At 39.2% G+C, this 25,052-nt stretch overlaps 1 protein-coding gene and 1 long non-coding RNA gene across 3 annotated transcripts in view; one reads left to right on the top strand and one right to left on the bottom strand.

Annotated features, from left to right (window-relative positions):
* LRMDA (leucine rich melanocyte differentiation associated) overlaps nucleotides 1-25,052 on the top strand; it is a 1,012,499-nt gene that overhangs the window by 768,245 nt on the left and 219,202 nt on the right. The gene's annotated exons all lie outside the window — the stretch shown is intronic.
* LOC121488284 lies at nucleotides 657-24,020 on the bottom strand. The gene is made up of 2 exons (XR_005987012.1): nucleotides 23,876-24,020; nucleotides 657-971 (listed from the first exon to the last, which is right to left on the bottom strand). It is a non-coding gene; the product is annotated as an uncharacterized LOC121488284 (long non-coding RNA).

Genomic DNA, 25,052 nt, shown 5'->3' with positions numbered 1-25,052 from the left:
AAGGTCCATGAGGAGAAGCAGTGTTCCAGGTTGTGTCAGATGTATGCTTGTGGGTGTGCTATGAAAAAGGGGTTCTGTCCCCAAAAGATTTGGGAAATGGTTTACATTCTATTTCCACCTTGGACATGAATAATATGTATTAGCGTATGAAAGACTTTGAGATTCTAGAGTAATTTTTCAGCATTTGTCAAACATAGTCAAGGAACCCTTTGTCAGGGCAGTCCTATTCTCCAGAATACCTGTCAGAAAATGCTAGTTTAGAGGACTACTTTTTTTTTTTTTTCCTGTGGGGTTGGATATTTCTTTTAGGGTATAGTTCTTAGTGGGGGATTCCATGCAGTGCTATATAAACTATTTGTGTGGGAGAGACCTTGTGCTGTCAAGTTCAAATATCTCAACATTTATCTTTTATATTCCCAGAAGTTCTTAATCTAGCTTCATAGAAGGACTTAGTATTTTGGGCTAGAGTGTACCATTAGATCTAAAACCTTTGCCTCCTAGGATGCCTTTTGCAAAATCTTATGTAAATATTTGGAATATTTATGCCTTGACAACCATTGCATTTAAAGTTTTAAAACTCATACTTAACTGACATTCATTGTTATTAATACCATATTATTTGTATTAAGAAATTATTATAATCATCAACCACAAACTATTTCATTCAGAATTTATTTAATGTATGTTGCCTTCATTATTCGTAAGTAGGATGATACAAATATGATTGTTATTTGTATATTACTTTGATAAACTTTGCCATATCTCCACATAACTTGTACTTGGGTGCATGTTACAGACCTCCATGGTAGCATTCTTCTAAGAAATACAAATTTGGATATAAAGTCATGGTGCGTAAATTTTGCTCCAGTCTGTTCCAAAATGGGAGGTGGGGGTTGATGGTGGCTTCCAACCTTCTCTCCAGAAGCATGTCCCATGCCCTATGTCCTCCAGTATTTTTCCCATAAATATCCCTGGATGAAGTGAATGAAAAATACATTAATGGGGACATTTCAGGATGAAATGAGATGATCCATGTTAGGCCCTTAGCAGAGTAGAGTACATCCAACAAGTACTTCTATTGTAATTTTTATTATCTTCAGATATTTTTATATTTTATGGATTTCTATGACCTTTTTTTCAGATAAAGCAAGATATACATTGCTGAACATTTGAAGACATTTATCACTGTCATTTGATATTCCAAATCTACTGTCTTAATGGTATTTGAGTCATTCATAGTGTATCATAAACTATTTTAAAATCACAAGTTTTAGGTGTTAGAATAAGTCATTATATGAGTCTTTTATGAAAATCTTAAAGCACACTAGGAAGAGAAATATATTTGCACATATTTCCTCTTTTTAGTTAATCCTATCTAAACTTATTGCATATAAATTGGAAGAATTAAAGAAATGAGTTGAGAAATGGCATTTCTAACATCAAATTAGATCATCTGGCTATAATGGGTCTGGCACACAATCTGTATATATTCATTTGAAAGCCAGTTGGGATATTATAGAAGTGACCAGGTCTATAGGAGTACAACAACTTCTTGGGAATAGGTAATGCAGAACCACACATGAGAGGTGGATATTGCATGCATGCCTGTGTGTCTTTGCAAAAACAGGTAGAAAACTTTGTATATTCCAAGTTTTCTTTCTAGATGGTTATCTTGTTTAGCTAGAATGTAGCACCATGGTACTTGTTTAGTTAGAACAGATTTTATCCTTGTGAGAGCAGCTTTGCTATGTACAGAAAGAAAGAGGAAACAGTAGAACACTCCTGCCTTCATAAAATAGGATTCACAAGTATGCTACTGGGAGGAAAAGAGAGTATGCATGTTTTGAAATTGAAGCAGTCATTATTTCTTTAACCATATGTGTCGATTTTAGACAAGATCACTATCTACCATGAAGGATGAAGATTACAGATTCTCCTATCACTCCCCACACCTTCTGATTTTTGTTAGTTATCTTTATATTGTCAATGACAATTGTATTAACCTTTGTCACAGTGCTTTCCATATTTGTTTAGTATTGATTCTATATTTAAGTGAACTCAGGACTCATTATCAGATTTTTTTTTATTCCTAAATTTTTATTTAAACTCTGATTGGTTGGATTTTCTTCTCAGTTTATTTTCTTTTTTGTAAAGGGCATACAACTTCTGGATTCTTTAAGTTCTGTGTTTCTGTTATGTTTGAATGACATATGAGTTGGGTATAATATTTTTAGGATGTACATTGTTTTTAAAAAATAAGTTCATATATATTTCTTCATTTTTTTTTCCTGGCATTAAATGTGATTCTGGGTGAGTATGCAGCTGGCCTGACTTTTCTTCCTTGTAGGTGATTCTTCTACCTGGATGTCTATACAGGCTTGTTCCCTTGAATTTCAGTAGCTCCTTTAAGATTTTTTTTTAAAGATTTTATTTATTTATCCATGAGACACACACACACACACACACACACACACACACAGAGAGAGAGAGAGAGAGGGAGAGAGACAGAGAGAGAGACAGAGAGAGAGAGAGGCAGAGACACAGGCAGAGGGAGAAGCAGGCTCCATGCAGGGAGCCTGATGTGGGACTTGATCCTGGGTCTCTAGGATCATGCCCTGGGCTGAAAGCAGCACTAAACTGCTAGGCCACCTGGGCTGCCCTCCTTTAAGATTCTTAATGAAGCTACTGTGGACCATTTTATGTCTTATTTTCATGACACCTGGTAAACTCTCTTGATCTACAGATTTTTTTTTTCATTTTAGAGACTTTCTGTAGAATATATTTGAATATGTTTTTTGTTCCTTTTTTTTAAGAATACAAATAGCATCTTTATTTTTTATGAGTATTAGCTAAGACCTTTAATTTGTCTTTTTTCATGTGCATTTACTGTGATCATCTCAATCTTTTGTTTTTCTATCAATAATTTGATTTTTAGTGTAGCCCTTCTATTCCTTCATCTTTCCAAATTGCTTTTTAGTTCTTAATGATATAGTTTTATTTCCTTAGGTTTTCTTTTTCAATTCATTCAAAAAATTATTTTTGTGTTTATCTTTCTGGGGGTTGGCCAAGATTCTTGAATATGTTAAACTTTATTTTCACTAAATATGGTAAGTTTTTTCACATTTTTTTTCGAGTGTGTTTCCTGCATAATCTCTTTTTCTCCTTATATATGTTATTCTAATGGTACATATGTTAGACCTTTTGATATTGTCCCATAGGTTCTTGAGATTCTGTGCTGTTTTGTTTTGTTTCCATTTTTTTCTGTTTTTAAGCTTGGATCATTTATTTTAATTTATCTTCAAGTTTTCTGCATTTTTCTCCATTATCTCCATTCTGCTGTTGATACCAGCCAGTGAGTGTTTTATTTCACAAAGTGCATTTCCCAGTTCTAAAATTTCCGAATTTTCTACCTTTTCTGTTTTTCTCTTGAGAATGACTTTTCCATTAATTCCAGTCATATTTAACTTTACTTCATGAGGCATGTTTTTTTTTTTTAATTTTTTTTTTTTAATTTTTTATTTATTTATGATAGTCACAGAGAGAGAGAGAGGCAGAGACACAGGCGGAGGGAGAAGCAGGCTCCATGCACCGGGAGCCTGATGTGGGATTCGATCCCGGGTCTCCAGGATCGCTCCCTGGGCCAAAGGCAGGCGCCAAACCGCTGCGCCACCCAGGGATCCCATGAGGCATGTTTTTAAAAGCTGCTTTGAAGTAGTTATTTGGTAATCTAGCAACTAGGTCATCTTGAGTTGATATCTACTGATTGTCTTTTCCCTTCATTATTGGACACATTTCCTATTTCTTTGTATACTTACTAACTTTTGGATTGTATCTTGGACATTTTGAACATTATATTTCTTTGACATTGGGCTATGTTATAATCCTAAGAACAATGTCGATTTTTCTTTGTTTTAGAAGGGCATCAGCCTCACTACTTTCAGAGCACAGATTCTGCTCTGTCTTGTGTGGGTTCTAATCTCAGATCACTTGCCGAGGCCTTTGCCATCCTCTATGATCCATTTTGTGGATGGACCACTGAGGAGCTAGTATGGAACATGGGTGGTGTTTACATACAATATTTGTTAAGTTCTCAGAGCCTTACTAAAATGCTTTGGATATGTCCTTCATATCCAAAGCAGAACTCAGAGATGAGCCAGAAACTTGGGTTTGTATACAGAATTGGAAGATATCCTTCTCCACTCTCTGCACCATGGAATTCCCTTTACTCCTTCCAATTCTTAAGGACCCCCTTTCTCACATTGTTAGCTCAGAGATTGAAGGTAGAACTAGGAAGCAGAGATTTAGTTTCCCACATTGCTGCTCTTTCACATGGCTCTGTGATTGGGGCCTGCAGTTGAGAACAGTCACAAGAAAAAAAAGAGAAATAAAACTAGGAACTCACTTGTTGGCTAGTAGCTTCTCCATAATGCACCTGCTTTTGTTTACTTCTCAGGATCATCAAGTATTTTGTGCAGAGTTTTTACTTGTAATCAGTGAGAGAAGTAGGGTATAGTGGGCAAAATGGTCATTCAGTTGAATTGCATTCAGTTGAGCCCCTCTTTTATTAAAGTCTTGTTCTCATTAAATTGTTTTATAGCTTAGAAGTATTATGATATTTTTCCTGGTCCTTGAGATGTTGGGTTCTTTGTCTTTTGCATGATATGTTTCTGTCTTCCCTTTCCTGGTTTTGTTGTTACTACTTTCCAGCAGACCTGCATGTTTGCCATGCTATTTCTTTTCCTTCTGATAATGTTTGAGTGACCCTGAGAATATGCAGTGGATGGCTTCCTCCTCCTCCTCCTCCTTCTTTTTTGTTTTCTTCTTCTTCTTTTAGAGACAGCGAGAAAGTGTGTGTACACATGAGTTTGGGGCAGGTGGGAGACAGGGAGAGGGAGAGAATCTTAAGCAGGTTCCACACTCAGCTCGAGTCCAACTTGGGACTCAATCTCATCAACCTGAGATCATGATCTAGCTGTAATCAAGAGTTGGATGCTTAACTGACTGAGCCACCCAGGCAGCCCTGCAATGGACGGCTTCTTAATTATCTTTTCATTTACCAAAACCAATTTTGTTGTTGTTGTTAAAGTTTTTGTTTTTTTTTTTTTTACCCTCAGAGATCAGTCTGAGATGGATTCCATGTTTTATTGCTTGAGGAATGGCTCCGGAGGAGACTAGGTCTGCTGAGGGGTAGTGTGACCTATGTCAGAACTCAGCCTCAATTCTCTTACCAGACATTCTGTGAAATGTCCTCCATTAAGGTTTACTTTTGGAGTTTGGATCACTTCTCCAATTCAGCGTGCTGACTTGTAATCCTCACACACCCCTGAGAGTCTGCTCACTTGTTAGACTTATGCATTTCACTTGTTTTTCTTAGTATGTATGTATGTATTTATTTATTTATTTATTTTCTTAGTAGTTATTTAATTCATTACTTAGAAAGAGGAGATAAGAATGCTTGTATGAAGTTTGCTTCTCTTTAGACTTGAAAGCATTCATGAGAATGAATAGGATTTTGTGGATTTCCCTGTATAAATAGTGGTGACCAAGAGCGTTGTGTGGAAGTGAGTTGTGTGTGCCTCTGCTGAAGCATCTCTGTCTCTTTCATGAAATTCCAGTTTCTGAATCTTACTGTGTTGACTTATATCCATGGCCTCAGATTCCCTTTATGTGTTTTGATGTTTTTTACTGTTTTTAAAAAATTTTACTGTGTATATGGGGAGGAGATTCTATAGCACAAATTCATTTAAGAAATGCAAGAATTTTTTTTAAAGTATGAATACTAATATGCATAGGCTTGTATGTATGCTAACCATCTATGTAACCTCACTGTTTTCCTCCCAACTTTCCAAATTCTAAAGATTCTTGAAGGCCCAGCTCAAATCCTCCATTCTCTGTGATGGATTTTCTTCAGGGTTCCACCTAGAAATCATTTCGGCTCATCTGGAATTCAGCAACAATTACTGTGCCTCACATTGGTACCATGTGTAGTAGTAAATGTGATCTTTCCAATGTATGTGCGTTCTTCCCTCATCTAGCCCGAGGGCTCTTTGAATGTGGAGACCTGTGTATTAATTTGTTTCCTCAGGATAGTATCTGAGATGCATAATTAATAAATCATCATGTCCTGTGTTTATCTATTCTTATGTGGGTTATTCAACTTGAAATAGGTATCTTTTCTTAAACTGTGGATATGTGCTCCTGAAAGTGAAGTTTTCCTCTGTAGGTTTGGTTCATTACTAAATCTTCCACAGGAAATTCTTTAAAAACACGATGAGATAATGACTGTGAAAGTGCTTTATAAACTATGAAGTGTTCTACACATAGAAGACCGTGATATAATCATCATCACCTGTACCACTAATGGTCAGCAGGTCGGATTGGGAATGAGCTTTCTTCACTAGTGCTTTGTTCCACTGTCTTATCCTGACCTTGACACTGGCAGCAGTGATCCTCAACAAAATAATGATAGTCAGCGGTGACTCACCATAGACTATTACCTGCCTTTGTTAATAGCATTCAGACATCATATAGGTAATTCTCTGATTTTCTATCCATTGTTTCTGTGATAAAACACTATCTTTTACAGAAATCCCGGCTCTAATTTCACAAAAACTCTATTACGGAGACTCCCCTGGTCTGCCCGCCCCCCACTCCTAAAAATCAGTGCTATGTGTTCTAAGTTTGAACTCACAAACTAATTGAATTTCCCTAGAATATTCTTTTGTTTTTCCTGAAATATTTAAGGAGTGATTTGGTGCTATGATTATATATGCTCTCAAAAACTATTATGACCAAGTGGAGAAAAGTAGGTATGATGGAACTGGATAGGTTGGAACAAGTTTGGATTTTTTATTTGGATGTGATTTTGTATACATTTATCCTGTTTCCTTGTTTTAGCTGTAAGGTCCTTGAGGATAGGAATAATGATTAAAACTGTTCTAGAAAAATGGAGGACAAAGGAGGGTGTGAGCAATATCAATAGTATTATAAATGGGAGTTTAGTGGTAAGGATTTGATGACCAAATACGGTAACCATAAATTGCAAGAGCATGAACCAAGAGTTTGACCAATTATACCTGGATGACCTTGGATAAGTTACTTAACCTTTGTAGGTCACATCTGTAATTTGGAGAGAATAAGAGTATTTGCCTCCCAGGATATTGATAATGAATGTAAAGTGTTTACAGCCAGGTCTACAACAGAATATGGGCAAAGAATGCTATCTATTACCATCACTTGTTTTCTTCTCATCATTGTTTATTGTTAATAATGAAACTTCCATGAAGCATCTGCAAGATAAATGTAGGACACTTGAAAAGATGCAAAGCTTATATAGCTTCAAGTAAGAATATGAGATTTACTATGCCAGAAGTTAATATAGGCTAAGGATTAAAAAATTAAGTACTTCTTATGGACATTGTTTTAAAAGTGCTACATGTGTTATCTAATTTAATGCTCATAACAACACTATGAGATTGGTACTACTTTAGATCTACTTATAAACAAGGAAACTGAGGCACTGGGAAGTTAAGTAACAAGCCCAAGACCACATAACTAGTAGATGATTGATCCAAGATTTGAAATTGGCCAATTTGTGCATTTAACTCTTATTTAAGGGTGTGTATGTGGTGTAGAGATACTTTTCGTCTGTGGGAGATCCAGAGTCGATTATTGGCAATATCGAATGTTTAGGCAATGTCCCCCAGTTAAGATCATTGTCAAAGGGGGATATTTTGAAACATGTTCTCTTGTCAGAGAATCTAGAGATAAAGAGAGCCAAGGTGTGAGCCAGGCAAGGGATGCTATAATTTGATTCAAGGCACATGGAATTAACTAGAAAAAAAAAAAAAACCCAGTGATTCTGGTGGACAATGGATTATGGTCTGGGTTGTACTAGAAAGAATGATGGGCAGATATTTAGGACAGCTGGGTATCATTCCTTTTTTGGCTACCTTCTAGTTTGGGGACCTTGGGCAAGCCATTTCCCCTTGGTAATGGAATGCACAATCATGTCGGGTTACCTCTGTGTAAACTTCCAATTCTGAAACTTTCAAAACTTTTTGCGGTGTTCCCTCTAACATTGGAAATTATCCATTCCATGCATTTAACATCTATTTTTGGTCTTATTTTGTATTTTGTACAGTGACCATTCATTCATTTAGCCCTATTTATTTAGGGTGTACTAGATCCTCATTGTGTGACTTGTTTTCCTTGATGAAAATTGATCTGGGACAGAAGTATTCTACATCCTGGAATTCTCAGAATTAAAATAAAGCAGCTAAAAAAATAAAATAAAGCAGCTAACATAATAGGTCACAATTAGTATTTTTCATATTGATGATAATGGTGCAGTAGTGTGTTGAATACCACCTAGAATCGAAGGTAGCAAGTAGGAAAAAAAATTCCATGAAATCATCCATAATAACTTTTTTTTAAAAAAGAGAATCTACTTTTTCGCCCTTCTCCTTAAAATATTGGGGAAACTTTGAATATGAGGGAGATGATCCCTGCCTTCAGGAAGCTTATTGACAAAGGCACAAGTAACCATCAAAGACTTGAGGCCCAGTGCTAGGAAGCCTTAACGGCTACTATGTCCAACTCACCACATACACATGGGATCCCCATTACAACATCTCCACCAAGTGGTTGTCTAATGCCTTCTTGAACACTTCAGGGCCTGGGAACTCACTACAGCTCATCCTATCCAGGGTAGGATGATTTGCTCTCAAGTTTTGTGTAGGAGCAAATGTATTGTTGGAGAAGGCTCTAGGCTGTAGAAGAGCCATGTCAATCATTTTAGATGTTAATTTGGTACATGGAAATATTTGGAAAATATCTTAAATAGTCTTTGCAAGAGTGAAGTTATAGAAGTACAAAAGTGAAGGGAATGTTGTAGTAACACCAAATGGTCTAGCTTGACTGTTAAGCAACAATAGGTTGGGAATAGGGAGCAGTGAAATTCTTAGACTGGGGCCGTAATTGGAGGGACCTTGAATGGTCCTTTGCATTGGGATAGATAATGGGATAGACTATGTCTATAGTCCTATATCCAATGGGTGGCTGGTTGACTAAATCACTGTTAGCAGTCATATAGCATGTGTTCCTCAAATCCATATCCTTTATACCCACCTGGAGAATGACCTACACTCATGGATTTTCTTTAGCTCAGAGTTTGGGTTAGAGCAGGAATTATGAAAGGCCCTCTGCTGGCCTCATTTCCATGTAGATCTGTTTTATATGCATAAAACCCTAAGAGGAAGCTGTGTCAATCTGCTCCACCTGACAGAGCTTTAAATCCTGCTGCTACCTTTACTATGGGACATGTGCTCAGTGGCTTACATCCTCAAAGAGAGAAAGCATCCTGATTTTTTGGGTGGAAGTTGGGGGACAGTGATAAACAGGTCTTTGCTTGTTATTGTCTTTTCCCATGATAAAGAACCCATCACCAGCCTAGGAATTTAATGCAATGGTTTTTCCAAGAGCCATCCACCCCATTGCAGCCCTATCTGAAAATGTAAATACACTTCCTGGGGACAGATTTGCATTTTTTGGTGAAAGAAATTCATATATATGGCAAAGATGCCTCTATAATTATAGAAAGTTTATTTCTGTCCCCAGATGTCAGCAATCAAATTCCACATAAATATATTTTGTGTAAATCTGTCGGCAGCTGGTCTCCATTCAGGTTTCTGGAGATATTAGCCTGTCTTTGAGTTTATGACAAAGTTAAAAATTATTCATTAAACTGACCTGCAGTATATTCAGTAACTGGAAAATTGCCTTGCAGTTCTATTTGGTTTGTAGATGTGATCACAAGTAAATTTTTAACTTAATTAATTGGCCGTTTCTGTTGACAAGAAATTTATGTGGTAATAATTTGCTCGAAATAGATGCCGACTGTAGGAAATGAGATATCCATCATAGGCTTGTGTTCCACCAGCTGCACAGTGGCTATTATGAAAGTATTTCAGCCTGCGCCGACCCCAGTGTTTGTGCAGTCAAGATTATATATACCCACGATCCATAGCCTGCCAGAGAGGCGCTGGTGGAGGTCTATGATAACAAAGACTTTGTGATTTATGGCTTGCTGTGAAAGCAGAGCTTGATGAGATTAAACAATTTCATAGCACAAGTGTTTCTCAAGACCTGATTTGTAGTTGCAAGCTGATGGTAAATCACATTTATATATCTGCAAGCGTGCTCAGCAGAGGACTGCAATTACAGTTTAAGACAGCTACTTTTTATTTAATTTTTATCCTGGTTTTGTCTCTTTTATATCCCCTTCGTCTGCAAACCATTCACCTTCACAAGTCCTTTCCTGGTTAGAAGGCCAAAGATTGGAGTCCATGATGCTCTCCTTGTCTCTGTGCCAGCTTGGGAGAGAGGCCGGGAGGATTGCGGAACAGCACAGACTGGTTCAAACTGGCTTTGACTGGTGCATGCTCTTTGTTCAATTCTTTGTCCAAAGAGAAGTCTCCCTCCTGTTTTCTGTTGGTGTGCAGCTGATACTTGAACTTCTTCATATATAGATGGAGCAAGAGGGGGCCTTCCTTGTGCTGAGATACGGGGCAACTCTGACTCTATAATGCTAAAAGGGGGGTAAGCATTAAACTGGTTTAGGAAGCTTGGCTTCAGGGTTACAGAATACCGCAGGGGCCTACAGCTGGCTCCCCTTTAATGTGAAATGTGGAATTGTGTTTCCCCTGCAGATCAGGGAAGAATAAACTCTGTCATTAATTTATTTAACCATTTTATTGATTATCTACTGTGGACGCATCTCAGAGCTAAGCATGAGGATTGCAGTCCCTGCTTTTACATTTCTGCCCTCAAACAGTTTGTGATCTACATATGATGCTTACTGATAAAATAACAAACCAGAAAAGGCAAAGCATAATGTGATCGTCTTAAATGGGTGGTAGATACACTGCTGGAGGTCAGAGGGAAGTGGGGGGAGAGTACTCCCAGCTGGGAAGCAGATAAGGTCTATAAAACAAAAGCTGGCAAGACAAGTAGGGAAAGAGCTTTCTGAGAATTCCACTTATCTGCACTGATATAGTCCTCCAAAATATCCAGCCGCAGGTTCAAGTCCAGGCCGGGTGGCCTGTGATTTAATAAGTAATAACAACACAGTAATAACTTTCATGGAATGCTCCGTGCATGCCACAGCAAGTGCTTCATAGGTAACATCTTCTCATCATCATCACAAACCTGCGAAGTGAGTACTATTGGGCTCTCTCTTTTGGGAATAGGGAAAGTGAGGGTGAGGTTCATTTGACCATATGTATCCAGGTGTTGAGTTGAACTGTTCTGAAAACTTAGTGTTTTTCACCCTGGACCCCATGTTCGTAACCACTGTTTTTCACTGCTTTATGGTAGGGAATATGAATAATATTATTATTTCTTAAATTTATTTATTTGAGAGAGTGAGCATGAGCAGGGGGAGGTCCAGAGGGGGAGGGAGAAGCAAGTTTCCTGCTGAGCAGGGAGCCCGACACAGGGCTCCATCTCAGGACTCCAGGATCATGACCTGAGCCGAAGGCAGACACTTAACTGACTGAGCCACTCAGGTGTCCCAGGAATATGAATATTATTAAGGAGAAAATACCATTGTTATGCTTGCCGGTCATATTCCCAAGAGCTCAGGTTATTTCTATTTCCTTCCAGGTGCCTACAGTTTAAGGTATTATGGTTGATCTCCGTGGTTGGCTGCAAAATGATTATCCAGGTGTGACCATGTCCTTGTCCCCAGAACCTGTGAATGTTACCTTACACAGCAAAAGGGACTTTGCAGATGTGATTCATTTATGGATCTTGTCAGAAGGGGATTTATCCTGGATTGTAGGTGTGGGTCTGATGTAACCACAGTGGTCCTTATGAGATGGATGTCAGAGTCAGAGGTGGAAGTGGTGTGATGAGGAAGCAGAGATTGGAGTGAAGCTTTTTGAAGATGGAGGACGGGGACACAGGACAAGGAGACAGCTTGTAGACAAGGCAGCCATGAGAAGCTAAAACAGGCAAAGAACTGGATTGTCTCCTTAAAGTCTCTAGAAGGAACCTGCCTTGCTGACAGTTTTACCCGGTAGTAGAACTCAGGTCAGCCTTCTGACCTCCACAAGTATGAGACAATAAACTCATGTTGTTAAAGCCACTAAGTTTGGGCTAATTTGTCACAGCAGCCACAGGAGATGAATACAGTCTTGGACAGATTCCAACCAGCTCTATAGAGAATTTAACCCTGACTTTAAGGAGATGTTGAGTTTTCTTTGTTTGTTTGTTTGGGGCCTGTCCTTCTTGGTTTCAGTATTCTTATTCTCTTCTTTGTGTACTACAAGGGCAGTGACCATTTGTTTTATTTACCCGTGAATCCTCAGTGTCTAGCACAGTACCTGGCATGTGGTAGGTACTACAAATACGTATTCAGTGGGTAAAGGAGATGACTTCATGCTATCTCCAGCATACAGGTGTTCAGTCTGTTCAGAATCCAGTTTCTTCCACAGTCCAACCTGCTGATGTCATAGTGATGATGCTCTCTATGCAGTCACAAGGGAAGAATTATTGTGTCTATACTCCGACTGTGTCTCCGTGTTAAAGGGAGCAATAGGGACAATCTTGGCTTAAGAATCTTGGGCAGCCTGGGTGGCTCAGCGGTTTAGCACTGTCTTCCACCCAGGGTGTGATCCTGGAGTCCTGGGATCGAGTCCCATGTCTTGCTCCCTGCATGGAACCTGCTTCTCCCCCTGTCTCTCTCTCTGTGTCTCTCATGAATAAATAAATAAAATCTTAAAAAAAATTTTTTTAAAAGAATATCAAAAAGTCATTGTGAATCATTAGTTATGCCAAATATATTGAAAACAATAGGTGAACCTTTATCCTGATAGCACAAAGATAGGAAAGTTTAACGAAGAGCATAGAGTCTCTGGGATCTTCTTGCGCTTCCATCCCTGTGTTGGCTTTTGTCTTTTATTTGATAGTTAGGTAGTATTTTCTGCCTGTTTATAATTCCAGGTTTTATGCCTCTGAGAGTCTCTTAGCTGGAGACTTATAGTCATGGTCCTGTCCACTGAGTACAGATGTTAAACTCACCCATGAAGCTCTTTATGAGGGGGTGAGCCAGGCCAGTATCTTTGGCCTGGATTCCAGGGACATGGTTTGAAAATCTCGGGAAGGCTGAGAGCTTCGTTTCTCCCTCTAGGGTACTAGTGTATTAGCCTCCCAATAAAAGTTAATTGAATTTAATTTTATGTTTTAAGTATGATACATTTTAAAGTTCTCCCCAGTGCTAGAGTCCCTCTTGAAAAGGCAGTAAATTCATATTATTAAACTACCAAATGTAATTCAGCTCAAATAAGCATATTCGGCAATCTTTATTCTGGATATGTGGGACTGACCTTGCATTGAGACTAAATCATTTCATCCCAGACAAAGTCTGTTGGAGTTAATTGTGGAAGCAATGTGGATGTGCAGTAGGTCACCCTAAGCTTTTTATTCTCTTGCTGGCCCTCATTCAAAGAGTTGCCATAGCATACATTTCCTGATACTAGTTCTTCCGTCATTCTATAAACATCAATATTTGATATAGTAAGGAAGGTGAAAAAGACAACGAAGACTTCCCTACTGGTGATTTTTTATCAGACACACATCATATCATTTTAAGATCCCTAATTTGTCAATCTGAGCAGTAAAGGGCTGTGTGGGGCAGGAGAAGGCACAGTGGGCTGGAATTTGGATGATTGGATTCTAACTCTCCCCTGATCATTAACCAGGCCAGTGATTTGGGGAATTTCTTGTCTTTGGGCCTCAGTTTTTCCACATTCTTTCCCACATTTTTTAAAGTTTTTTTTTTTTAATTTATTCATTTGAGAGAGAGTGAACGAGAGAGAGAGAGCACAAGCAAGGGGTGGGGAAGGGAGGGAGAAGCAGACTCCCCACTGAACAAGGAACCCAAAATGGGGCTCAATCCCAGGACCCAGAGATCATGACCCGAGGCAAAGGCAGACACTTAACCATCTGAGCCATCCAGGTGTCCCTCCCACAGTTTTTAAATGAGAGCATTGGCAGTAGTTTTCAAACCTCATTTTAATAGACACCAGTGTGTTAAGTTTCGTGGCAGCTCTGCTAAGAGACCATAGTAAGGGTGGAGTGAGCACAGTGAAGGGTGAGACCAACCAAAGAGCTTCTAGCCTTCAGCCACCCACTCCTACTCCAAAGTAGCTGCTTCAGCAGTAGGAACCCCCAGCACACAGGTGGATTTAGACTTCATTCCTGTGATTTTAGTTTTGTCTCTCTGATCTCTGTCCAAACTCATCCCTTTTTTCAAGGGTTAGACCAAATTCCATCTTCATAGGAACTCTTGCTCAGCCACTAGATTCTCTGGATTCCACAAAGACTCAGTTCTGAATTCTTTGAGAACCTAGTTAGATGTTCTCCTTATGTAATCCGGTGTACTGTGCCAGGCATTATAGATTCAGTTATCTTAATCTAAGATGTTCAGCAATTTAAGGATTGAGATCCTACAATTCTTTGGTATCTTCTGAAGTGAGGAGCATTTAACAATAACAGTGAAAATATTTATTAAAATAAAATTGTGCCAGCCTGCTCCTGTTAGGAAAGGTAATGCATGCTTAGTAAGCAGAAAATAAAATGTGTTTTGTTTGGTCTGCTTTTTAGCATTGTGTTCGTAAACATTCTCTGGTGACACCATTGTTAATTCATTTCCAAGGAAGGAAAAAGTCCTTGCTAACACTAAAATTCTGCCCTCTGAGCTCTATAATAAGATCAGCAAATAAACAAATCTCCTCTGGAGGAACCCTAGCCACAACTAGGCCTGCCAGTTCTATATGGACTTTAATTCCATTTGAATTTCCTTGTTGTGGTGGAATTAATGGTTTAGGATTAGTTTTGTATTAGAAAAAGGAAAAACACCCAGAAAATAAGCCCTGAATCAAGACAGGTTCAAAGAGTTCAACCTCTTGGTGTAATTTCTGGTCCATTCATTTGAGTAGAACTCTTTAGAAATTTTTAAAATTCTATGACCAGATTTGCCACCTTCCCCCAATCAACTCATGTTACTACAACATAAGAAGATATTCTGGCTCTTACCAGGGAAACTCAGTTTTGAATAAAGGTATACTCCCTTGTGTAATAGAAAGACATTCTTGAAAAAAAAATCACTCGAGATGTATAGTGCCAGAGTCAATCAGGAAACATGATGATGGGCCATCCTCCATGAAAATCAAATGAAGCCATGTTTTCTGCCCATTAGGCTCTCTTATAATCAAAGATTTTTCTCCAACAAGGAGGCACTTATTGACTCAAACATAAAAGATATTTAATAAGATGGACATCCAGCAAGGGTGTGTTCAATTATTGAGAATGAATTATTTACTAATGGTTTGTCCAAGCTAAAGGAACAAGGTATAATGGTGGAAAGACTTACATAACCTCAAGATCATCATGGGATCCTTCCCCACAATGGGGGGAACTCAGTCTCTGTAGAGCAGAAGTGGATGTTTCTGCAGCCCTCCTCAGTATTTGGAGAAAATAAACAAAAGCTGGACATGGACTTTACTAAATTATTTTCCATTCCCAAGCCTTAATATATGCAGACAGAAGACTAGTCAGTCTTTTTGTGATGACCTTAGCCATACCTGCCAAATCATCAGAGTGGCAGAAGTGGCCTTGGAGAATGTGAGATCACTTTCTTTTATTACTATTTGCAAAGTATTTTTTTCCCTCTTTTTTCAACACCTCCTCTTTAATGTTTGTAATAATGAAAACATGTAAAGGGCTCTGTGGAAATGGAGCATTTGCCTTACTCTTCATGGTGTTACAAGGAGGTAGGTTTCAACTTCTTCCCTAATAGACTGCAGTGTCTTATCTCCTTATTACAGAAGGTATTTGGGTAGATTCAGTCCAGTTTTCAGAAAGTGTTGGACCTGATGTCTTCTAATTCCTTTAATCCACCAAATATCTGGTGGTTATTTTTCAAAAGTGTGCCATGACCGAGAACATGGAATAGGTGAATAATTGTCCTAATGAATGGACCTTTTCTTTTCTTTTTTTTTTTTTTTTTAAAGATTTTACTTATTTATTCATGAGAGACACAGAAAAAGAGAGAGGCAGAGACACAGGCAGAGGGAGAAGCCGGCTCCAAGCAGGGAGCCTGTCATGGGACTCGATCCCGGGACTCCAGGATCACGCCCTGGGCTGAAGGCAGGCGCCAAACCGCTGAGTCACCCAGACTACCCATGAATGGACCTTTAATTGCATTCGTTAACATAGTCCTTTTGGAGAATCTGATGGGTTCACATTATTGATCTCATGTCTTGGGTTTTGAATATTCTTTGAGAACAATTATTCTAAAGAACAGGATAATCTAGAAAGGAATGGGGGAAATTTCACTGATTCATTCTGAGAGAAGAATTTTGAATTTACACCGGGTTTTCTGATGCCTTGTCATTTTCACTTTTCTCAGCTTAATAACATTAAAAAAATTCTTAGGACAATATTAAACTGTATCCATTGTTAACAATATGCCTAGGTCCATATCCACATACGTCTACCCCACCTACTTGGCAGAAGGAGTTACCAATGAACATAGCAGAAGCACATATATAACTATAGGGTGTCTTGAATTACTTCCAAGCTTAATGATTACCTGTTACAATCTCGTTAATGGGTCTAATCCTTCATGTGAGTCAGCTAGTGTAGATTTAAATTAGGTACATTAGCCGTAGAACACATTTCCCCAAATACTTAAATCCTAAGAGGAATTCATTCCCTTGGTTAAGATTTGATTGAAAGGCATGGGTTTGCAAGCAAGACTAAAATATTTATATTATTGATTTTATGACGATTTCATAAGTAATTGTAAAATTTTTATTTCCTTGCCTTCTGCATGAAATGATCATATAGTGGTTGGTGGATTTTCCTTCTTTATAGCAAGCTGCCACACTCCCTAAAAAGAGGGAGCTATGTCTTCAAGGAGGAGACATGCTTTGCACATTTAGTATGTAGAGCAAATACAGAGATGAGTTGACTTTGAGAGGTAGCTGTGGGTATGTGCAACATGGTCATAGTCATGAGCTACTTTTCTAGTTTTAGATATAAGGTAATATTGAACTTTAATTATAACCTTTCATTTAGCTCAAAGAAGAGCAGTTAAACTGCCATGACAGTTTAGGTGATGGTTTCAGAATTATAGATTTTGGGGTTACTTTCTTTTATATTCTACCCTGATCCTCTAAATATGAAACAAGGATTTATTTTTTTGCTCAAAGAGCATCAAATTAGTGTTATTAAAAAATGAACCAAAAGTCTGTCTCTGCCTCAGGAGGGATGTGGCCTTAACAGATTCTACTTGGTTATCTGCTTTTTCTACCTTCCTACCTCCCTGTCTTTTGCTTTTGGGTCTCAAAGTAAATAACACATGCACTTTATCTTTAACTTCAGGTAATCAGAGTCACAGTCATCTGGGATATTGTGATGAACAATGTACATTTTATACACATGGTGTCATAATAATTTAAAATGTCATCTTAATCTATTTATGATCTTCTAATGACTGAAATGTTTTACAATTGTGGGGGATATTTTATAACTGAAGTTTTAATGGCTGAATCACTAACACCTGGCTGTCTGGAATGCTTTTTCTTTCTCCCAGTTAGGCATTTAAATGCATTTCTGGAAGGCCCAAGGGGTGGGATGTGACATATAAGCTCTTAAAAGGAGGAAAATTAGTTCTTGATACCTTAATGATCAGTCAGGTGAACGTTTGCATACTTAGCATTAATGCTCTTAAGTGGAATAGCTTGATTAAGACCCTTGGTAGGTATTTTTTTTTATTTAAACATCCTTCTATATGAGATTACAGAGAGAAATGCTGCTATTGTGCCCATCCCTTAAAAAAAATCTTAGATTTCCCACAAGGAAGAGTCTCATTTTATTTCTCTATTTCTATTTATTTTACCACCTTTCTACTTCTCTATCTTTGGTTTCTAGGATGTGCAAGTTACCTTTTTATTAGGAGTTTATTATATACTCTTGTTTTACTGGGCCTAAGGTATATATTCAGATACATACCTGCCTGTATATAGGTTCTTGCCTGTGAATGAGCATACAATTGTGTAAAGAAGACAGAAGTACACACATGAGAACGTCAGTGAACCATACAAGCCAATGCGTAATTAAGCCCATAGCAGGCCCCCAGTAGATGTTTACTAATGACGATAGTGGCACTAAATTATCTGGCACAGGCCAGGAGAGGTCAACACAAGGTTGCCCAGCAGCCTGCATTAAACAGTCACAGAGATAAGGTTGCATTTTAGTTTCTCTTGTTTGTACAACACATATACAGCCCTCAAGTGCAGTGTCCCACTTAATTTTCATAGCAATCACTGAAGGGGCTAAGGGGGATATTTATAACCATTGTTTTGCTAAGGAGAAAAAGAGGGCTCAGAACCCTAAGATGACTTGCCTCACCAAGTTTGCAAGGCTGGAGAGGTGGGAGGGCAGAGCCTGGAACCCAGATTTTCAAGATCCTATCTGCTTTTTTCCCCCATAATGCTCCCAGTCCCAGGGGTCTTGGCAGAGTGGCTTCAGGTCAAATTGTTGCCTTATAATGGGTCATTTGCTTGAAATGTAGCTGGATGTGCAGTGTCCTTGTTCATGTTGTAGCTGGGAATGTAATGGCAAATCTGTTTGTTTTCAATGAAGATTGAGTAGACTGATGAAGTAATGATAGGCTCTACTTCCATTTTTATCAACTAATGGCGTTCCTGGTGACAAGTGCCCATGATGTTACTTTATAACTCCTAATGCATGCACTTTTGTTGTTCCTTGCTGTAGGTTAGATTCGGCTGATGCTTCTCACACATTCTGGCTTTGACTGACATTAGAAAGCCCTGTGTGACAATCGACTTGTGGATTCATCATTGCACAGTTAATATAGACAAGTTCCATAGTCTCTGTCCCAACACGGTATCACGCTGGCCCAGATTTTGCTAAACATGGTTAGGCTGCCTCATCAAACAAAAGTCCACTCTAAAATGTTGGAAATAAAAAATCTGCTGTGCTTGCAGATTTGCAAAAGGAAAACAGGTTGTGTTTTTATCACTGTGTATCCTTTTTTTAAAGATTTATTTATTTATGGGGGCGGGGAAGGGCAGAGGGAAAGAGAAAGAGTGAATTGTCAAGCAGACTCCCCACTGAGCACAGAGCTCCTCCTGGAGCTTGATCTCAGTACCCTGAGATCATGACCTGAGTCAAAATTAAGAGTTAGATGCTTAACTGACCAAGCCACCCAGGTGCCTCTATCACCACATATTTTGAGGTGAATATTTTCATATGTCTCTAGCCCCGAGTCTTTTAAAAGAGCAAAATGCTCACCTGCTGTTGCTTGTGGGATTGGTAAGTTGACCAACAAAGGTAGTTTTGTTGAAACACTTACAAAAAGGTGAAGAATTATATAAATCGGGTCTCATGTTTTGTATTGATGTCATTTCAGACTCTTACTCCTAAGTTTCTCCTTTGTGGTGTCATATAGGTGATTATAGGTGATTTGGCATATAATTTAGCTTTTATAAGACTCCTTGAATTTCACCACGTATGTGGTTTGGTTCAGGTTCAAGCGTGAGGGTGATAACTATTAGGGTAAGATGTCTTTGTAATTAATCAAATCAATGATCCAATGGCCATAAGTGACAGGGTCACCTATGATTTTTGCAAACATTGTAAAGTTCCCATGTTATTGTATCTCTTAGATATAGGATTCCAACTGGGGTGTGGAAAATATTGAAGTGACCATCTATCCCTCACATTTATCTCTGAGTTAGAACCTGGGACCCTTTAACCTATATGCTGTCTGCTTTGTGTAACATCATAGTATTTGGCCTCATGTCACTCATTTATAATTAAGCAGCTAGCACTCATGCTCTGTTTTATTGGTCATGGCAGCCATTCTTTAGCCAGAGTGCTACGCTTGGGGGTCATTCTGGATCTTGTTCTTAATAATACCTTTTTGAACTTCTACAGTAAATACCACCTCAGTAGTAGGAGAGTGATAAGCATGGGTATTTTGGTGTTACTTTTGTGTAGAAGTTTGCTCATAAATCCCTGTAGCAATCTCTTTGGGAAAAACTCATTTTCTAATTTTAGTATTAGGTTTTCGGGCCAGTGACCAAGGTGAACTCTGTTTCTTTGTGTATAGGTTGCTTTCGTGTTCATCTTTCCAAGAGGGATAGGCTATTTTGGAAAGTCCTCAGTTTGTCTTTTTAAATTTCTCGATTGAGAGAGTTCACGCTAGAAATTCTTCAGTTTGCTAATTGCTCCTGACCTTGTACATACAGCTCTCAGAGGGAGAAAACGTAGCATTGATCATCTAAGTATTTATCTTTAAACTAGTGAAGTCACCCCTTGGTATCTATCTTCACCCTTCCCAAAGAATTTGTGACATGCCTTATCTCCTTTCCTAAACCTTAGGCTTTATCCTTGTATCTTAGCTTCAGACTTGAATTTGTCCTTGTCCTGTCCTGGTAAAAATTTTTATCAATAATTTGTAAGGTGATAGAAAGGGGCCTTCCTTATTAACTTTTAAAATACATAGTTAGGGAGGTCAAGACATACCAGGAGCTTTAGATCATAGTTCGAAGTGTTCTCAACAAGCTAAAACACTGCCTTACCTACCAGAAAAATTTAATAGAATTATAAATTTGAAGTTTAGTTTTATATTTAAAAAATCAATTATATATGTGCTTGAGTGGTCTTGGCTGGCCGTGTTTCACATCAAAAGCCTTGGAATATTTTATATGTGATGTGATTTGATGTGCATCACCATTGGAGATAGCTTAGAAAAGTATTACCAAATTGGGTATAATGTCTTCTTGAGATTTGCACAGTGCACACATCATCCAGAGGACTACGTTTGGTGCAGGGTTTCATGTTTTAAGAAAAACAGGAAAACTAATGGAGAGGGACCAGGCTGTTGAGTGTTATGTAAATACTTGGCCTAGAATAGACAAGATGAAGGTGACAACATCTTCTTTATAACAGTTGAAGCAGCATCATAAGTTTTCTCTGAGGACAGATGTAGGGCCTGTGGGATAATGGTACAGGGAGGGACATCGTCCCATTTCCATTGTCACAATGGAAAAAGGACATTTTATTAAGAGATCTTATGATACAGAACAATGTACTGCTTTGCTCAGAAGTGAATGCCGACTGCACTGGAAGAGCTGGAGGACCATTTTAGCAAGGTGGGGTCAAAGAGACCTCTGCAACCTTGTGGGAAACTGGACAAGTCAACCTCTCAGGGGGCAAGGAGCCTTCTGACTCAAGTTCCTCATTGTGCTGAGGATGACAAGTTTCGCCCACGTATTTCCAATCATCTCCTTGTTTGTATTCAAGTTGTCACACAGACTTCCTTTTTTGAGAAATCCCATGGTCACTAACTTGGGCACCAAGCAAAGTTCAGTTTGGGTTTCTAAGAGTTGAGCTTTCTCCCACTTCTCTGTCCCTGCAACCTATGGGCATGACCTCTGCTCTCCTTTCACAGCAGGGGGATAGCTTTGCACTGGTCAGCTCCAGTTCTCCTTCCATTGCCCCCCTAAAGCTGTTATAATCAAGATGCTGAAAGGACTAGGGTTGCCCTTGTTCCCTCTCACCCTGCTTCCTTTGCTTCAGCTGTCTATGCCCCACCTCCCTGTTATTCTCAGTCCCCACCTTCAGATGTTCTCTTCACCCTTAATCTTCTTGCACTTGACTTTCAAAGCAAAGTGCAGTCCTATCTCCTTCCTAACCTCCTCTCTGAAGCTTCACTCATCACTTTTCTTTAGGCCTCTATGCATCTTCTGAATTGTACTATAGAGTGTTTGCTTAACTGTTCTAAGTTTTTCATGGCTCTTAATTTTATCTTCCTATCTCCACAGTATTTAACTTGGGATTAGGGACTTTGCCTTACTTGGTACTCAATGAATACTTGTTAGTGACTTACTGATTGGATTTCGTCTGTGACCACAAAATAGAAACAACTGGCTAAAAAGGATTGTACTTGACTCTCACCTCATTAACACAAGGTTGAAACCAGTTTATTTAAGTGCCAAAAGTGTAAGGCATCACAGAAATTCATATGAGCATGTTGAACAAGCTAGCTTACTTATTATTAACACATCCTTCTAAACCCTACCACCCCCTTGTCATCTCTGCATGAGACTTAGCTGGCACATTGGTGGAAGTCCCTAGAAGACTGTGCAGCAAAATCAGTAGTCAGTTCTGGTTCTACTCTTGCAGATTTCTTCAGAAGGTCAAGGGATGCCTTTCTGAGTCTCTGGTTTTCCTTTGCTGCAAAGTGTTTTGTCAAATTGGTCTCCAGTTTAGAGATATTCAAGGGGTTAACTTTGACTCCTTCACTAAACCCAACTGTTTAATGTTTTTAATGGCGTAATGTGTTAATAGCCATACAGCTGTTGTTTCTCAGCCTCTTCCCTTATTGAGTTAGGCACCATTTAGTAGGCTGAGTTCAAATTGTAAACAAATTATTTTTGCATATGGATCAATGAAAATTTAATAAAGTTTATTAAAACTGTATATTGGACCAAGGAGTGCTGTTTTCTCTCATGGATATAAACCAACCTTATTAGGCTGACCTGTATTAACTGAATCACAGGGAAGAAAATATTTCTGGTCATTTAAAGATTATTTTGGTTCAACAGATGGTGGCTAACATCAGAGTGCAGGTTTTCTTATTAATTCATTTACATATTCATACATGAATGATAGCTAGACATCATTTACCCAATATGCTTATTTCCAGTGCCTACTATAGTCACTGGCACATAGTAGGAACTCCAGGAGAGTTGTCAGAGGAGGGGTGGCAGTCTCAGGTGCAAAGGAATGGAGTGATGTGCTGAGAGCCCAGCAGCTGGTGAGGGGCAACCTACTGATGAGCCCAGGGCTCTCTGCTCTCAGCCCAGAGCTCTTATCACTCCAGTGAACTGCCCTCCATTGATTCATAGCCTGTGAAATGTCTTCAGTGTTCCACAGATACCTCCTGCCTGTTCTCATGGCAATCTCAGTTTATGTTGCAATAAATGTTATCTTAATCTCAACCGATTGACGAGTTCTTAAAATAACAGCATTACTGAGGTTCCCGCTCAGATTGTAAATCACAAATATTCTGTTCTTTGGAAACCATTTGGGGTGGTTAGCCCGTATTTCAGACATAGCTCTGGTGGCCCGGTTGCATTTGGAGGAATCTGAAAGGCCTCTTAAAAGAAGGAGTTAAATGTTGGTTCTTAGCTAACTCAGAGCGGGATGCAGGAAATTTGTGGCAGAAGTCCTAGGCTCCAGGACATGAATACTCATCTGTAGATTTGCAGTTGAAGCAGCAGAGAACAAAGAGGAGCCTGCTCTTTTGGCCTGGAATGACAGCAGTTGAGAGGAGAACCCTTGTGGAAGGTAGAACAGGCATGGAAATGATGGTTCCACCTTCTCATGTCAGATTCACTGGCAAGTAGGAAGCTGTTCTGTCTGGCTCTGACTAGAATCTTTCTGTCTGGGGCCTGTTGTTTTTGTCATTCTTCCTGGAAAGGAGAATCCTAACTATGGGCAGCTGGTTAGGACTGGAGCCTTGGTGACTCCTGAAAGTTATAACAAATGGAAGTCATTATCACCATTGCCCCCCTTTACCTTTGTGCTACTTGAGGCAGAAAATGATTTTTCCCCCCGGTTTGTTTTGGAGTCTTTCATCCAGAGAGAAAGGGATTAGCCTATGGCTACAATAGTGCTTTCAGGGCCTTTTGGCGTGCTGCAAATGTTTACTTATCCAGGTACAAATAGGTAAAAGCACATAGTTAAAGATCCCAGCTGCAAGGTCATTTACCTTTTTAAAATTCAGCCGCATGTGCCGACTGAAGTCGAGGGCTTGCTGGTATGAGCCATTAACTGCCTGTTGTACGTAACCTCTTCTTGTCTTACACACAGCTGCGTGCGAGTCGCTGGTGCCTGCAGCCAGCCCACCATGCATGCCTTGCGAGCAACAAAAGCAGTTTAACTTGTGATCGCTGATCATATGATCCACTTACAGGGTGCAGGCTCAGTCAAGTAGAACTGGTAAATCATTAAAAATGCGCCTCGGCACTGTGCCTGCTGAGTAAAACATCATGCTAACATCTCTTCCCCCACCCCCAACCAGTTAGCAGCATCGGGAAGGAGCTGGTACCAGCTGTGTGCTGGAGAAATCTCCTGTCGCTTTAGCCTAACATGGTGGGAGATTGTCAACTATTCCAAGCAGCACGGGAGAGGAAGACAGAAATAATCTGAAATGGCAGCCATCCTCTCCCCTTGTCCTTTGCTTATTAACTCAACCTGTGTTAAGTGTTTTCTGTGTGTCAGGCCCAGTACTGGTGCCTAAATTACAGAAATGAGAAAAGAAATGGAGTCTGACTCAGAGACTCTCACAGTCTGCCAAGAACTCAATTCACCACCACCAAGTATTTTAACACAGGCATCAACCAAGTGCCATGCAACCCTTGGAGGCCCAAGGAAGCCAAAGAGGAGATAATGCTTAAGTTGGATCTTAAAGGATGAAGCAAATGTCATCAAGGACACATCTGGGAGAGGAAGCAACTTGAGCTGTGCCTGAAAGCCTTACTTTCTAGGATTCTTTCCTTTTTTACTCATTTTCTCACAGGCTTTAACAAATTGTTCTATGATGGAGGGTCCAACGAGTCATCTCTTCTTATTGCCATTTCATTGCTATCTAGTTGCTTTTGGCATCAGCTTATCCAACTACACCATAAACCCTCTGGGAAGGGACCCTATGTCCATAGTATACTTGGTTTTTCTATCGCTGCAAAAATGTGGAGGGTGCACAACTGATTGGCAGCCTTCCTTTTGTTTTCTAATCAATGAGTTAAGAGCCAAATCCAAATTGCCATAGAGTTAGGCAGTAAGACTTAGAATGTTCCAGATAGATGTTCTTCCTATATATACAGCAGAACATCTGCTGTTGAAGGAGAGGGGAGGGAAGAGCCTTTTATGAGCATGTGTACCATATG

The sequence above is a fragment of the Vulpes lagopus genome, chromosome 3, assembly GCF_018345385.1.
Source record: "Vulpes lagopus strain Blue_001 chromosome 3, ASM1834538v1, whole genome shotgun sequence".
NCBI classification, from domain to species: Eukaryota; Metazoa; Chordata; class Mammalia; order Carnivora; family Canidae; genus Vulpes; species Vulpes lagopus.
The sequence above is the reverse complement of the archived record's forward strand: the minus strand, read 5'-3'. Positions and strand labels throughout refer to the sequence as shown.